Source organism: Lactuca virosa, chromosome 3 (assembly GCF_052849685.1).
Source record: "Lactuca virosa cultivar CGN04683 chromosome 3, Lactuca_virosa_CGN04683_v6, whole genome shotgun sequence".
Classification (NCBI taxonomy): domain Eukaryota; kingdom Viridiplantae; phylum Streptophyta; class Magnoliopsida; order Asterales; family Asteraceae; genus Lactuca; species Lactuca virosa.
In genome coordinates, this window is record NC_136428.1 from 300,396,372 (window position 1) to 300,412,798 (window position 16,427).

Below are 16,427 nucleotides of genomic sequence, written 5' to 3' on the forward strand. Positions count from 1 at the left end.
TTGTTGCTCTTTTGGTTGTTGTAAACTTAATTGGTGCTAATAGTCTTCTGTTGTTTTATAGGATTGGAAGCAAAGTACAATGGCATTTAATTTGAGTAAATGTCAGATATATTAAAGTACAGGAGGAAGATAGATAAGAAGGATTTTTCTAGAGAGTACTTTGGGAATAAGTTTAATTAAAAAAAATAAAGAAATAAATGTGTGAGTTTCCGTGATAGGGAAGTTCTAAAAGTATAAACAGGATGTAAAAGAGTTACCAAATGGCAAAATTGGAATTGATTTATTAAAAAATAAAGGATACACATATTTGATTTGAAATTTGATAGCGCCTAGAATAGATACAAATAAATTTGGTTGTTTTATTTCCTTAGTTTTAGAGGGTTAAATTCGAGTTGTACCATGTGCTTTAGAAATAATCCTTTGTATTGGAATAAATAAAATTGGTATTGGAAAGATAGTAAGAATGGATGGTCTTGGTCAAAGCACAATGCTACTTCCTTCGATGATGTTTAATAAAGTTTTTAGTTTGGTGCTACTTTTAGATTTCTACAAGTTGATAGCTCTTACTTTTTTTTTGCAAACTTCACGAGTTAGCTTGGTAAGTTTTGAATCGAGTATTGATGGGGCATGAATGTAGATGTCGAGGATTGATGTTTTTCGCTATTATTTTCTATAGGAAAAATGTAGTCGTGACTACTGGATTGTTGGAACTGGAACAGGATGCCGGTTACACCGGTTCTTTTAATTTTGGAACTGAAAATGGTTTCACTACATGTTATCCGATTTTATAACATATCTAAAGTGTAAAAATAAAAGAATAAAGTAGCATGGTATTACCCTCATTTTTAATAGAGTATATAAGTTGTCATAAATTTGGTGAGCATATTTTGCATGGCAAAAATATATTTTTACCGGATACATTCATGCCTTTTTATTTTTTTAAAATATACATATTAATGAAGCATAACCACATCCTACTTATCGGCTACTGTTATAATAAACCGTTGTTTTTCTCGTGAAGATATTTAATATTTTATATTACTTTATGATTGAATACTTTGTTTTTTTTTTAATTTATAGTTTTAATCGTCAAGTCATGTTCTATTTTGTTTTATGATATAATTTTTTTTAATATATGTATTGAAGAATTTAATAAATTCATTTTAACTCATTAATGCATCAAATTCGTTTTAACATAAAAAGTTGTCTACAAAAAGGTCTTTAACGATTATAGATATTTATTGATTTCATTGATTTTCTACACACTTCAATAATACTAATAGCCACAATTGTTTTTAGGAAAATCTCCAGAAAAGTCCTAAAATTTTACCCTAATTTACGAAAAAGTCTCAAACTAAAATTTGTTTACGAAAAAACATGAATTACCGATAAAAATGACGATTTGACCCCTTTTTCCCGGTTTCATTACTTTCCTGTTTCAATAAAGTCCCAATATTTTACTTTAATTTACGAATAAGTCTCAAACTATAATTTAGTGATGATTTAGCCATTTTCTCCATCAAACATACATTTTATCGGTTTCATTGCTGATTCAAACACATAGTCATTAAATTAGTTGATAAGATGGATACGTTGGGTTATATAATGTCATGTTTACCATAAAACATGATATCTTGATATATTGTATATTTTGTGCAATATAAAATGCATCCGACGAAGACTGCAATAATCACATAAACTCGCAACAACTACGTCATTTTTTACGTTTATAAGAAATTTCAAATTGTCTATCTAATCTTATGTAACCCAATATATCCATCACATCAGGCATCAACTCATTTCCTGCCATTTTTTCCTGCAAACACATATTTTATTGGTTTCATTGCTGACCTAGATACATAATCATAAATGAGCCGATGAGATGGATATCAAATTTTTTATAGTAAATATATTATTATATAACCCAACGTATCCATCTTATCAACTAATTTAATGATTATGTGTTTGAATCAGCAATGAAACCGATAAAATGTATGTTTGATGGAGAAAAGGGCTAAATCATCACTAAATTTTAGTTTAGGACTTATTTGTAAATTAGGGTAAAATATTGGGACTTTAATGAAACAGGAAAGTAATGAAACTGGTAAACCGGGAAAAATGGGTCAAATCGTCATTATTACCGGTAATTCATGCTTTTTCGTAAACAAATTTTAATTTGGGACTTTTTCGTAAATTAGGGTAAAATTTTAAGACTTTTCTGAAGATTTCCTTTTTTTTTTATAATTATTATGCATTATCAATACACATTTATATGTTTTTTTATGTGTTCTCCCGCGTTTAACGCAGGTTATAATCTAGTTTTAATTATAATAATGCCAAAAAATAGAAATTCGACTTCATTAATCTGCAGATCAGAAATTTAATTTAGAAAAAAAAAAATAATAAAACAGAGACCACGTTTTGCATGTAAATCAATACAATAAAATTAAAATTGCAAAAAAGTGAATAATTTGAAATCATGAAAAATGATAAATTGAAATGGAAAATAATAATATAACAGCTTTTTCAATAGTGGGATTCAAATGCAATTTCTATTTCTGAATATACAAATTAGTAATAATCTGTAAACATAGCCAAATTCAAATGATAAAAGAAAAGTAAATGCTTTTTCGACATAAAATTTTAATATAATGATTTTTCCAATGTATTTTCCTGTATATAAAGTAACACAAACATACCACAGGTGATGAACTTGTAAATCGCATGATTTGTGAATAAAAGTCATAATTTGGTCCAGGTGAAATTTGGGAAACAACTACAGGAAGAGGTAGAAAATGTAAGCACAAATGTCTCAAATTTATATACCCAATAAACAAAAATAACAAAATACAAAATATGAATTATCATAACAGTAATAAAACGTTATTTCTTGGAAGAGGCAATGCAACCGAACAAAGTCTGAATCTTTCACCCTCTTTAACAATATGTTTCAAATGCGAGTCAAAAAAGTGAACAACCTCAATGACGAAGTCATTGTCATCAATAAACATATTCTGTAACATTAAAAGAAAAGTTAAAAGAAATTCTTTTTCATTTAAAAAAAAAACAAAACATCTCAAAAGAAAGTCTAACCTCGCACTTTCTTGGACTTGAAGAGTGCAGAGGACTACGAAAGATATAATAGTAATTTACTGAAAGTTCAAGAACCAATTTGAATACTTTTTTCATCCTCTAAAAAGGTGCAGCATAACATGCTCTAAAGTCCAAATTTAATTACCCATGTCTTATTGTTCTTTCTACCTTCGATATCATATCTTAAACTCAACTCCTACCTATCATCTCTACTCCCAACAAAAATCACAGCTAAAACCAACCAAAATAAATTGGTTTTTTATATTTTAAAGAACAAAACTTGCTTCAAAAACAAAAATAAACATTGAAAATCTCATTAAGCCAATTCAAATCATCAAAAAACCATCAAAACTAACATAAGATTCTCCAAAAGCATCAAAATCGAAAGTAAAAATTAATCACTCACTAAGAGAAGATTGATTTTATCAGCTGATTAGTTGATATCTTGACCAATTTGTTCAAAATTGCTGAAATTGGAGCTATGAAAGTGCCAACTTTCATGATCTTCCTTTAGACCAAATCAATTTTGAGTTGCACTTGTCAAAAGTAACTTCAAACTTGCTCAAATTCAGTAATCATTGAAGTTCAATATAACGAATGAAGAATTTAATCATAGTTAATTTTTGGTGTACTACAACCTTAAACTTTACTTAAAACATGAATTTACAAAAGCAATGCATGATACACACAAATGAATAAATGTATAGAAGAAATTAAATGCAAAAGGGTTGACCTGCATGATATTGGATGATATTGTACCTCCTGGTTGTTGGTCACATGAAGCAGGCTCAGTAAAGCTATTCACTAACTTAAATAATACAGGACATTGTAAATCCACGATCAAGATGATGTTTAGAGACCCTCTAAAATCCATATATATTCTGAGCTTTGTCTTCCACGCCTTCTAAAACAACGTCATCCTAAAATCAAAACCACTCTTGGATTTATTCAGAATCTAGAAATCAAAACCCATCAACATAAAATCGAAACCATAGCAATCTGATGTATCACTCCAATCCAATATATAAATCAAACAAAGAGCTTGAAACACATGAATTAAGCAGATATACCTTAGTAAAATCACGCTTGAGCTTGTTAACTATTTTTAGAATTTCTTATCTTATCTCCGCACCTTTTTGACAAGATTTAAATCAATAACCGATGGCAAACAACAAATTTTTGAAATACCCAGTTCAAAAATCGAACATAAAACAATTCATATTAACAACTCATATAACCAATGAAAATCTTTAATGTGGCATTTTGTCAAAACACCTTGTGTGCAGTAATAAAATGCTATCTTGACATCATAAATTCGATGTATGATTGTAAATTACTCAAAATAAGGTAAAGAGAGAATAATAATCAGATAATGAACAACAAATTTGCAAGAAATTTTACCTTTTTCAACCTAGAAACCACCGTCATCCTCATCTGTTAAACTTAAAAAGATTAGGCTATGTAGAAAGTTGAAAGAACGAAAATATGTAAAAGACAATCACTGCAAAGTCGAATAAACAAAAATTTTACAATAGTGTAACAACATGTACAATGGTGAAAGAACGAAAATTTTACCTTTTCCATTCACTTTATTATTTGGTTCCTCTGATGTCGCGGGTAGAAAGACCAATTATAGAGTTGGCTGGTTCCCTACTTCATATGTAGTTTGGGAGAGAAAAGAGGGGAATGGTGATGTCCTTGAAAAAAATGATTTTCATTGATAGAAATAAGGAATTATAAACGAGGAAGGAGGTGTCAAGTAACGATCAAATTGGAGGATGATGACGGTGATGAGAAATCTAGGCCGACTATAAACAGATGACATTGGACGCCCGGTGACAAAAGCAAAGACCGGTGACAAGGAAATTGGAGGTGGAGTGCTTATCTAAAGAATTGAGAAGCATCAAGTAGGTGATAGGGATGAAAGTGGGTCCAAACCCGGACTGGATGGACCCGGACCAAGAAAACCCAGAACCGGTTAACGAGATTTTGTAGAACCGGACACCAGTTCGGTATTTAGGAACCGGTTCCGGTTCGGTTCCAGGTAAATTGAGTCTAGAATCGGAAAACCCGGAAATATCAACGTGGATAGGTTGTAACCGGATAAAATGGGTTTAGAACCGGAAAAACCGGAATTTTTTGTTAATTACTTACTACTTAGTGGGTTGAACTTTGAAAATTTTCATATTGATATCCCGACTTTGTGGAACTGTAACTCATTGAATATGAAACCAAAATTAACAAAATTATAGTCTAAAATACACTCTGGAAATAACCACATGTCAATCCGACTTTAAACGAATGAGATATGCATGTGTTAAAATTTTCACAGAATACAAAGTACAAAAACAAATAGCTGAAAGGTTGAAAATTTTCAGTTTTGATATCCTGACTTCGGAGGAATGTAAATCATTGAATATTAAACCAAAAATGACAAAATTATAGTCTAAACTCATGTACAAACTGTAAACTACAAGTTGGAAAAAACCACATGTCAATCCGACTTCAAACGAATTAGATATGCATGTTTTAAAACATTCACCGAATACAAAAAAACTGAAAAACTAAAAACTTCCAACTTTGATATCTCGACTTTGGGGGACTGTAAGTCAATGAATATAAAACTAAAATCGACAAATTTATAGTTTAAAATCATGTACAAACTCTAAACTACATGTTGGAAAAAACCGCATGTTAATTGGAGTTGAAACGAATGAGATATGCATCTTTTAAACGTTTCACAAAAACCGGTTCCGACCCTAAAAGTGGTTCCGGTTCTAAACATCGGTTCCGGTTTTTAGACCCGGTTTACCCGAGCCGATGGACCCAAATCCAGATTAACCGGACCCGATGGACCCAAACCCGGATTACCCGGACCCCGGATAAAGCCAATTTTTAAACCCGGAATCGGTTCTATATATTCCGATTCTAACGGTTCCGGTTCCGGTTCTAAATCTCATCCCTAGTAGGTGATGGAAGCCAGATTATTTCAAGTGGTGGATCGATGAGATTAAACTAACCCAAGGAACAGTTTCCGGGTAAGATATTGTTCCTAAGATCTATGTGAATATATATATATATATATATATATATATATATATATATATATATATATATATAATGAAAAAAGTAAAATAAATAAATAAATAAACATGTGAAAAACTATATAAATTAAAATAATGTCTTTGGTTGCCGGATACGTGTGCTAAACGAGTTAGTTATAACAAAATGTTAAATACAAAAAGGTTTAAACTGTAAGTTTATTTGAAATTGAAAATGAATTTCAAATTTCAAATTTCAAATTTCAAATTTCAAATTAATATAGTCATTATGGTACATTTAATTTATGAAACTAAATTAATGATATATTGCAAAATGAAAAATAAAGTAAATGACAAGTGAAAAATAAATGTCTTAAATTTTTTGACAAAATGACATCTGGCTAATTGAATGAGAGAACCATATATGGCTGGATAGATATATCTTTATTTATTGATATATACATATAAATTTTGGAATGGAAAATGAATAATAATGTTTTGCTCATTTAGATTTTGGCCACTATTTTTAGTGGGGTTCACACTTTTGGTACCTAGGGTTTTTTTGGTTGGGAAATTCCTACCGTGGGAGGACAAAATGCAACATGTCGAAGATTTTTTTGTCCTTTTATGTCCCTTAGGAAGGAGTTGATATTTTCGTTATGACTCACAAAATGTCACTAGATGGTTGGTTTATACTCATATGTTATAACACTAGGTGTGAGACCCGTGTATTACACATGTTTTTTAGAAAGGCCAAAAGTAACTGTGTGAGCAAAAAAATACCATTCATATAAGTTTTCGTAACCATAAGTACCATGTTCATAAAAAAAATAAGTAACGACTGATCTATAACCTTTGGTAAACCACATTGACTATTCATGTAATTTGATCTTAATTAATCTATACTAATAAAATTTATTAATATGAATTTACAAATAGAATGTACTATCTACATTAATTAATATATTAATATTGAAAGAGAAATTCACAAATAGAAAGTTATTATGTGCATTAATTAATCTATTAATAAAATTAATTAATATGAGGTGATATTTGATAGGTGGAAATTGAATAAAAAAGAAAAAAACTATAAAAATGACAAGTGGATATTAGATAATTCAAAAAATCTAGAAAATGACAAGTGTCTAAATGAAGAAGAATAAGACATGTGGCAAAATCATTCTTATTTATTAGGGTAGATGCGTATGTTGTTAAATTTTATGTTGATATTATGTTTTTTTTTGTTAAATTTGGATTTCAAATGCAAAATAAAACAAAGAGTTTAAATATTTTTAAAATAAAACAAGTTTTATTGTTTAAAACTAGTAATGGTAGCTAACAACAAATTTCGATTAAAATTATATAATTTTAAAATTGTGTTTTTATAAATTTATCAAATTCCAAACCTTATTTTTTAAAAGTAAGTTTTATTAAAAAATTTATAAATATTCTTTAGCGCTCAAACGATTAGTTATTAAACTTTAAATTTGATCACATCGATAATAAAAATTTTGGATTTTATAGAAGAACATTGCTAAAATGTGATTTTAAACCAATGTGTTAAAATGAGATTTTACATAAAACTATACGATGGTTTATAAGATGTAGACAATAACCATGGTAAAATATGTTTTTTAAACTCGAATTATAAAAACATAAAAGACCCCTTATTAAACGCAAGTGTATGCCGTCCATTTTGGAAACACTCGTGCGTCACTCGTATGGTCATTCTGGGATAAAGGTCACTTAACTACTTTGATTCATCTTTGATGGTCGAGGTAGTTGTGTACTTTCTAGTGGGATAAAGGATACATAAACGCTAGTTATGTACCGATTCTACATGTTGTTCAAACTGGATGATTTAATCGGAAATTTTTTATGATAAAGGTCACCCATGCAATAAGACCTGACACATAAATGAGATCAAACATATCTATTAACCTTTGTTATTAGCGATCCCATAAAATAGAAATTCTTATATATCCTTACGAATAGTGAACATCCTGCTTTTACCACATAACATCCTGATTTTTTGGCAAAACTGGTCCTTTGGTTATGGGTATGTGTTCTCTTCTGGGTTTGTTGCTGCCGATTTTTTTATGGGGCATATTATGTTATTTTCTCAATTCTGTATGATACGTGTCACTCTTTCCTTCCCTCTTCCGATGTAATTTTACCACCGCCTCAAATCCCTCTTTCCACTTCCTGATCCATCTTATCCACCACTACCCTCTGTGAGGGCTTCTATTTAGAACCGATTGAGAACCGCAATCACCACCGTCTGCTTGCATCACCGATCTCCGCCAGCTGCAACCATCGTCATCCCGTCGTCACTGCCTTCAGGCGATATACCAAATCTCTCATTCAATATCTTCCCCTTCTCGATTGTTCTGATTTTAACGCAACAGATATTCCACCGCCTTAACATAGGTACGCATTTGAAACACCCCTTTCATCTCTTTGCCTTCAGGCGATGTACCAAATCTCTCATTTAATATCTTCCCCTTCTCGATTGTTCTGATTTTAACGCAACAGATATTCCACCGCCTTAACATAGATACGCATTTGAAACACCCCTTTCATCTCTCTTCTAATGGCTATTCTGTAACGTCTTCGTCTGCTGTCTGACCTCTGTTAATCTTTCGCTTCATTCTCTTTTCTAGCATCACCTGACGTTGCGGCTAACAAGCACCCCTAACATTCATCGGGCATCTTCAGCAATCGGTGACGGCTTCGCAGTTTTGAGGTTTTGGGCGCCGGTTGGACGACGATGGCGGTTCTATCGAATGACGTTGGTATAATAATCTGTTAACGATGATGATCCACACATGGATTTGAGGTTATCTGAAACCCGTTGAAGCCACCATCTTCCTCCGTTGATTCATGTCTTTACACCGCCTCACTACCTTCTTCTACACTACCACCGCCTCTTCCGCCCAGATGTGTTCTAATTGTTCTTTCATCCCGATTATGAACGAAGTTGAGGTTAGTTAATTTAATTCTATCCAACTGAAATTGATCTTTCTTTGTTATGAATTTATATGCTCGCTAATTTGAAATAAATTTGGCAATTAAGGCTTTAAGTGAAAGTAGAGATTTCTGTTTGGGTATCAAATCATGTTTCACCATTTTTTTTATTTGATTACTCCAATTTCCATTGAAACCTGTAACGCAAAAGCGATGATGTTGATACACAGGTGGAGAAGAAGTTCGGGGAAGCGTTCTTCAAAACTGGACCTTCCGTATTTTGTTTGTTTTGTTCCTCAAGGTTCGTTTTTTCGTCAACTGAGTACTGTGCTTGATTAATTTCTTTCTTTTTCGAATATTGCTCTGTTTGTTCAAAGCCTAGATCGATTGAATAACTCCTCCAAAAAGGAAAAGATACCATACCACGTGTTCGATGAAATGCTCAAGAGAAGCATCCTACTATATTTTCCATATTAATAATCCTACGAATGTTTATATGAATCTTTGAGTGATATTTCAATAAAAGTGTATTTGTAATGTTTTATTTTTAATTTTTATCACATGTTTTAAGAACTTAATCATATAGTTTGGTTTATATGAATCACAGGTTTTAATAATCCAAGAAATCATCTCAAGTGCTTGCACAACAGTTGAATTTCAAGGCTTCTAGGGTAGATGAGAGTGGGACCGACGGATTGCAGATGGGGTTTCCTGATATGCTGTATCAGAGATACTTAAAGCAGCTAGAAAAGATATTGAAATCTTGCAAGTTGATGAATATGGCAGCTTGGTTTTGCAAACTGCTTTCAAGTTATTGGCTGGATATGAGGAGGAGTTATTGTATGCCATTCCAATCATTCTTGGATGCAAAGGGAATTTCGTAGATAAGAATGTTGTCAAAAGGCTTTTGAGTTTAATGAAAGAAACTGCTTTCAGTCATCTGATGGAGATTTGATCAACTTCATTTTTTTCCTTTTGCAATTTTTTGCTGACATAAATTTATATTCTTTTTTATTAGTTTTGAAGCGTTTGTGTTTGTAAATTGTAATGCAGGTCGTCTTGGAAGTTGCTCCTGAAACATTGTACAACGAATTAATAACAACGGTTTTCAAAAATTCATTATAGGTAGATATTATGACTAGCATGCGTGTATTATTAGTTGCATGTCATATACCATCTAAGAATTGACATTCACATTGTCTATGAAAAATGAAATAATTTGATTATGGGACATACCATCTAATCAATACAGTGATTGTGGTTCCCTTTTGGAAAATTTTAAAGCTCAAATGACTTTGTTTTCTGGTTGTTATAAAGTAATTACAAACTATTGATCTTCAGCGAAAAGATTGCTCTGTATCCTCACATTCAAGGGTACTTTTGAGATTCGACTAACAGTTAAATACTTCCATCGAACTTTAGACATGAATTTGTACATGTTTAGTAGTTAGTATATATAGCATCTAAAAACCTTGAAAGTTGTGTTTGAGTTTGAGGTATATTGTGATTTCAGCCCATTGTTTGTGACTTGGAAGAAAGCTGTGAATGGTGGGGAACCTCGTCTACGTGGATGCATAGGAACTCTGGAAGCTCGCTGCATAATAAATGGCTTCAAGGATTATTCACTAACCAGGTAACTTCTCAACAATCTTGTACTCATTTTACAAATTTACCCTCAGTTATATCTTTTTAAACATCATTTCAGTGCTCTGAGGGATCGGCGATTTCCACCAATACAGTCTAAAGAATTACCCTTCTTGTAATGTACAGTTTCCATTCTTACTAATTATGGAAATGCTGCTAACTATCTCGATTGGGAGGTATGTTTAATGTTTCTGTACATTTTTAAAAAAAAAAGTCTATTCTATTTTCTTAATTGCTTTGCAACATTTTCATTCATTTTGCAATTAATCTTTTTTTTTTTGTATATCATATCTCCAATCTCCATATACACTGTTCTAATTGATTAAATAAATAGAATTGGCTTCTTGGTGAGAGAATCCCCTGTATTTGCCATTGCCATTGTTGCCATAGTAGTTGTAAGAATCTATTTCCTACCCCTACCTAAAATGATCGGAGCTGTCTAAGTCCATCCACGCAAAGCGGGGCTCCTCATCTAGTTATTTATTATTATATAATTGATAATTGATATCTACTTGGTTGGATTCAGATGAATGTGGTAAAGTTCACCTAACCATTTTATTTGTTTTGCAACTTGAATCCTAAACTTGAATAATTTATGTTTTTTCGAAACTTGAGGCTATTAATATTGAAGATTAAACATTGAAAATACTAAATGAATATTGTTAAAATTTTGTAGATAAGACAAAATCTAATATTGTAACCATGTGTCATATTTTACTTGTTGAAATACTAACATTCTTAAAAGGACATATTCCTAAACCACCTACTTTGAGCAGAAGACCTAAACATGATACCTAGTGGAGGAATCATTGGGATGATGTAGATGTTTCTGATATCATACCAGGAACCATTATTCCTGACTTCCTGGAAGTCTTGGATAACTTAGATGTATATCTAGTGTTCCGACAAGTTAAGCAGATATTTGAATAATACATTAATATTTTGTTTGAGCCAATTCATAAAATGGAAGAATGCAACGCTGAAAATAGTCACCCCGTGTGATCAAAAGGGCCCATAGTGTATGGAATGGATAGTTTTTTGCCTAAGAGATGCAAGAAGACCTGTATTTATTTGATCGTTCTTCATAACGATCACCTTCATATTCTGTAATGATTAAAATTTTCTTTTAGAGAGCTAGATCTTTGAATACAATTATAACATAAATATCAATTTTTTCTACATTACAAGTTCTATATGCAAGTATTTTATACTTAAACTTTTTTTTTTAATCAAACTGATCTAAGACATTATTATTTTTATTATATAAATGAAATACATATTTTAATTTCAAGAAATGGATTTTTGAAGGAAACTAATATAGTTTATTTGACATATGTGAAACTTATTTATATATAAAAGATTCCTAATGATATTTTCACTAACTATAGAGAGAATAATCACTTCGGAACTATATAGTGTGATGTATGATTTCCTTTCTAATGAATGTTTTAGATTTATCACAAGATACTAAATAAAGTTTTATTAACAAATATAGTAGTTATAATTATATTTTACATGTTAAAAGTTGTCATCCCCCGAACCAGGACGGCAGAAACGTCCCCGGACGGGTGACTTCATCTTGTAATATCATAACAATTGATCATAATTGAAACATAGCCATCCAAACATCATACATTAAAAATACCAACATGCATTGTTTACAACTCTGAGTTGTTCATAAAATTACATCCAAAATAACACAATGTATGATATTTCAAAAATACAATAATTATCCAAAAATCCATAGCTGCAAAATCTGCTTACTGAATCCCTAAGAATACAAGTCGTTTTGAAAAGCGTCAACATAGAATGTTGGTGAGTTCGTAAACATATTTGTAAGAAAACTTTGTAATAATTTGTAAACTTTCAGAAAATCCAATATTTTCTTTAAAAATAGTTTGTGAGTCTTGTTTCAAATCATGTATAATTGCATGGGTATTCTTTGTTTATCTTGTTTGAAATTATATAGAGAGTGTTCCCAGAAAATCCTATATTTTCTGTTATACGAAAAGTTGTGGTCCTAAAACCCTAAGACCCGAGTGGTGAAATTAGTTGCAAAATAGACGACACATAGTTTTGTACTTTATAATATGAGTAGAGTATATCTTTTGCGTAAATTTGAAAATAATATTGTTATTCTCTATGTGATTCGTTACAACCATACTAATATGACTAAATCGCCTGTCTTGACGTTCTTCAGGCGTCAGTTTCTAAAGATAATTGTCACCCTAGACTAGCCTCTCTAGCTGTAGCGAACAGCTCAAGTGTGGGGGTGTCAACCCCGTATAGATCTGTAACGACCCGATTTTTTTCAAAGAAAATTTTCATTTTTAATTAGTCAACCACATTTGCATAACCATGAAATCCAAGCACAATTGTTTTCAAAACCACGTTCGATACAATATTATTCAAAAACATCAGAGTGTCCCCAAAATGTATCAATGAAAAAGAGATAGAGTGCACGCTGCGCCATCACGCCTTGCTCTTGCCCTTGGGCTCAGATGTACCTGAAACAAATCAACAACCTGTACGCGAAATGCTTAATTGTAACACCCCGGTTTCCCGAGTGTCAATTTATGGTTAAATTATCATGATTTCAAGGTCTACTTGACGAGTTGGTAGCCTGACTCGCCGAGTAGCAGCGGGTTTGGGCCACATGTTTAAGTGACCAACTCGCCGAGTCGGAAGAGTGACTCGACGAGTTGGAGATGGAGGGTGAAACCCTAATTTCCGGGGTTGGGCACCCTATTTAAGGGATCATTAGCCTCCCTTAGTCCCTTTGCAGCTTCTTGAGAGTCCAGAAACCCTAGATCTCCATTCTCTCTCCATACTTGAGTGTTTAACATTGAAATGTGGATCTTGATGAGGAAAGGCTTGAAGATCAAGAAGCTTTGAGCGAGGACAATTGGGGATATGAAGTCTACCTCAGTTTATCATCATTTGAAGGTATCAAGTCATCACCTTGAGCTTCTTTTAGCTATATCCCTTTTATATTTGAGTTTTGGGACCATTATGGGGCACTTGGTGTTGCATTTCGAGTGATGAGCCAAGATCTGAAGTTGCAACTTCAGATCTAGGATCATCTTGGCTCTTATCATCATAAAGTCTCAGTCTTTAGCTTGTTGGTGAAGCTCTTTTGCCTAGAACCTCTTCTTTAGCTTGATTTATGTGATTAGCGCCTTGCATGCACATAAAGTTTGCAACTTTACGTGATATACATGTCCTAGGAGCTTGGATCTACAATATGGAGCCTCTGCATGGCTTAAAAAGCATCTGTATGGAAGAAGGTCTGAAGGGACTCGACGAGTCGCATGGTAGACTCGGCGAGTCATATGAAGATGGCCATGAACTCGACGGGTTGGATGAACAACTCGGCGAGTCCGATGAAGATTGCCTTGGGTTCGGCGAGTGACATGGTGACTCGGCGAGTCGGCAAGTTATGCAAGGAACTCGGCGAGTAGCTGAGGGTACTCGACGAGTTGAGGTCAACATGGACTGTTGACCTTGATAGTTGACTTTGACTTGGACCAAGGGTTGACAAGTTGACTTATGAGGGTATCTTGATAAATTGGATATTTATAGCAAGGATATTGGTGAATATAGGTGTTGGAGTTGGAGCTACATTTGGAGGAGTTTGACACTACCTTACGAGCTACTTCGAGGTGAGTTATCCTCACTATATCAACAGGGTCTACGGCACCAAGGCCGGCCCTTTATCGGATTCGTATCCGGGTACTTGCATGATATGTTATTGATCTGTTAGATCTGTGTCCTGGTAGTTAGGACGGTATTATGTTTAGTGACCTGGTTTAGGTCGGTATCCTGGTATATAGGATGATGATATGTTAGTGACCTGGTAGGTCGGTATCCTGGTTATAGGATGTTGCTATGCTATATGATCTGTTAGATCGGTTTGTTTGTCTATAGACTGTTATGTGATTATCTGTTATATGTGCACATGGTTGTTTTGATTGGGGGGTTGGGTTGAGGTGGGTCTTGCTTTGTGCTGTAGGCCAATATACCCATGGTGGACCGGATAGACTGCAGACCCGGGAGGGCACATAGTCAGGCCGAAGGCCCAGCGAGCGGTCCGGATAGGCTGAAGGCCCCGAGAGGGAGGTCCAGACGTGTAGAGGCTCAGAGAGTGGGCCAGATAGACTGAAGGCCCGGTGCGGGCGGACCAGTCATACTGTAGACTCAGAGAGTGGACCAGGTGGACTGAAGGCCCGGTGCGGGCGGACCAGTCACACTGTAGACTCGATATGCATGGTTGTTCTATATTGTTGATATGATATGTTATGGTTATATGAGGTTGGTATTTTGGGGGTAACTCACTAAGCTTTCGGGCTTATAATTTCTGTTTATTGTTTCAGGTTCAGCGGCTGACCGCGGGCAGGCGAAGGCATGACCATACACTTCCTCGGTTTATAATTATGATTTCTGGGAACTCTTATATTAAACTATTTTTGAAAAACTTTTTGTAATAACTATTGGTATTTTGAATGTTTTAAAAGTTTAAATTTGGTTTGAATTTTATGGGTGTTACATTAATGAGTTCCCCAGAGCATACCACACACTACACATACACATATCCTGATAGCTCATTGGATCTGCACACATAGAATATAAACCATGCATACAACAGATAAGGATGTCGTGGGCTCGTCCCCAGGGTCTTACTCCAGGATGCCATGGGCTCCCCACATGGTCTTACACCTAAGTGTCATGGGCTCTCCCATGGTCTTTGCTGATGGTCAGAGCGAACGAACAATTCAAACATTGGAGGATATGCTGAGAGCATGTACCCTGGAATTCCAAGGTAACTAGGATGAACATTTACCTCTAGTAGAATTTTCCTATAATAATAGTTTCCACTCAAGCATCAAGATGACACCTTATCACGCTTTGTATGGGGAAAAGTGTCGAACGTCGTCATGTTGGCTGGAAGCTGGGGAAAAGCAGTTTATGAGACCTGAAATAGTTTATCAGACTGCTGAAAAGTTGAAAGTGATTAGGGAAAGGATGTTAGTAGCTCAAGATCGACAAAAGAGTTATGCTGACAAGAAAAGACAACTGATATCCTTCGAAGTTGGAGATTCGGTTTTACTTAAAGTCTCGCCGTGGAAGGGACTTATAAGATTTGGTAAAAGGGGAAAATTGCGTCCAAGGTTTATTGGACCATTTAAAGTTCTTCAGAGGATCGGGAATCAAGCTTATAAGCTAGAATTACCGAAAGAACTGGAGGGTATTCATAATACCTTTCATGTGTGTTATTTGAGAAAGTTCACGGGAGATGTGCCCGACATAATTCCCATTTCTGAATTAAGGTTGTATGAAAACAAGCGGTTAATTGAAGAACCTGAGGCAATCGTTGACCGTAAGACTAAGAAGTTGCGACGCAAGATGGTCGATTTAGTGCTTGTGCGTTGGAAACATACGAATGGGCGAAATCTCACCTGGGAAACGGAGAGTGACATGATGAGTCGCTACCCGCAGTTGTTTGTTGATGTGTGATTCCGGGGACGGAATCATCCTAAGGGGGAGAGAATTGTAACGCCCGTGTTACTAGGCTAGGCATTAAAATTGATGTGATAGTCTAGGTTAACCTTTGTAACTCATTTTGAAGAAATGAAAAGGAATTATGTGAATATTGTGTGAATTATGTGTTTTATGCTTAATTAT

General features: G+C 33.8%; 2 long non-coding RNA genes across 4 annotated transcripts; one reads left to right on the plus strand and one right to left on the minus strand.

Annotated features, from left to right (window-relative positions):
* Positions 1-3,378: 3,378 nt before the first annotated feature.
* LOC145163015 (uncharacterized) lies at positions 3,379-4,917 on the minus strand. The gene is made up of 3 exons (XR_013739507.1): positions 4,669-4,917; positions 4,495-4,527; positions 3,379-4,013 (listed from the first exon to the last, which is right to left on the minus strand). It is a non-coding gene; the product is annotated as an uncharacterized LOC145163015 (long non-coding RNA).
* Positions 4,918-8,325: 3,408 nt separating this feature from the next.
* On the plus strand, positions 8,326-15,296 carry LOC145167297 (uncharacterized). 3 transcript variants are annotated; one of them, XR_013741037.1, is made up of 8 exons: positions 8,326-8,564; positions 8,798-9,119; positions 9,332-9,402; positions 9,709-10,226; positions 10,615-10,734; positions 10,807-10,921; positions 14,758-15,014; positions 15,119-15,296. It is a non-coding gene; the product is annotated as an uncharacterized LOC145167297 (long non-coding RNA). The 3 variants fall into 3 exon arrangements; XR_013741038.1 differs by lacking the exon at positions 14,758-15,014 and having other exon boundaries at positions 8,670-9,119; XR_013741036.1 differs by lacking the exon at positions 14,758-15,014 and having other exon boundaries at positions 8,327-8,564.
* Positions 15,297-16,427: the final 1,131 nt, after the last annotated feature.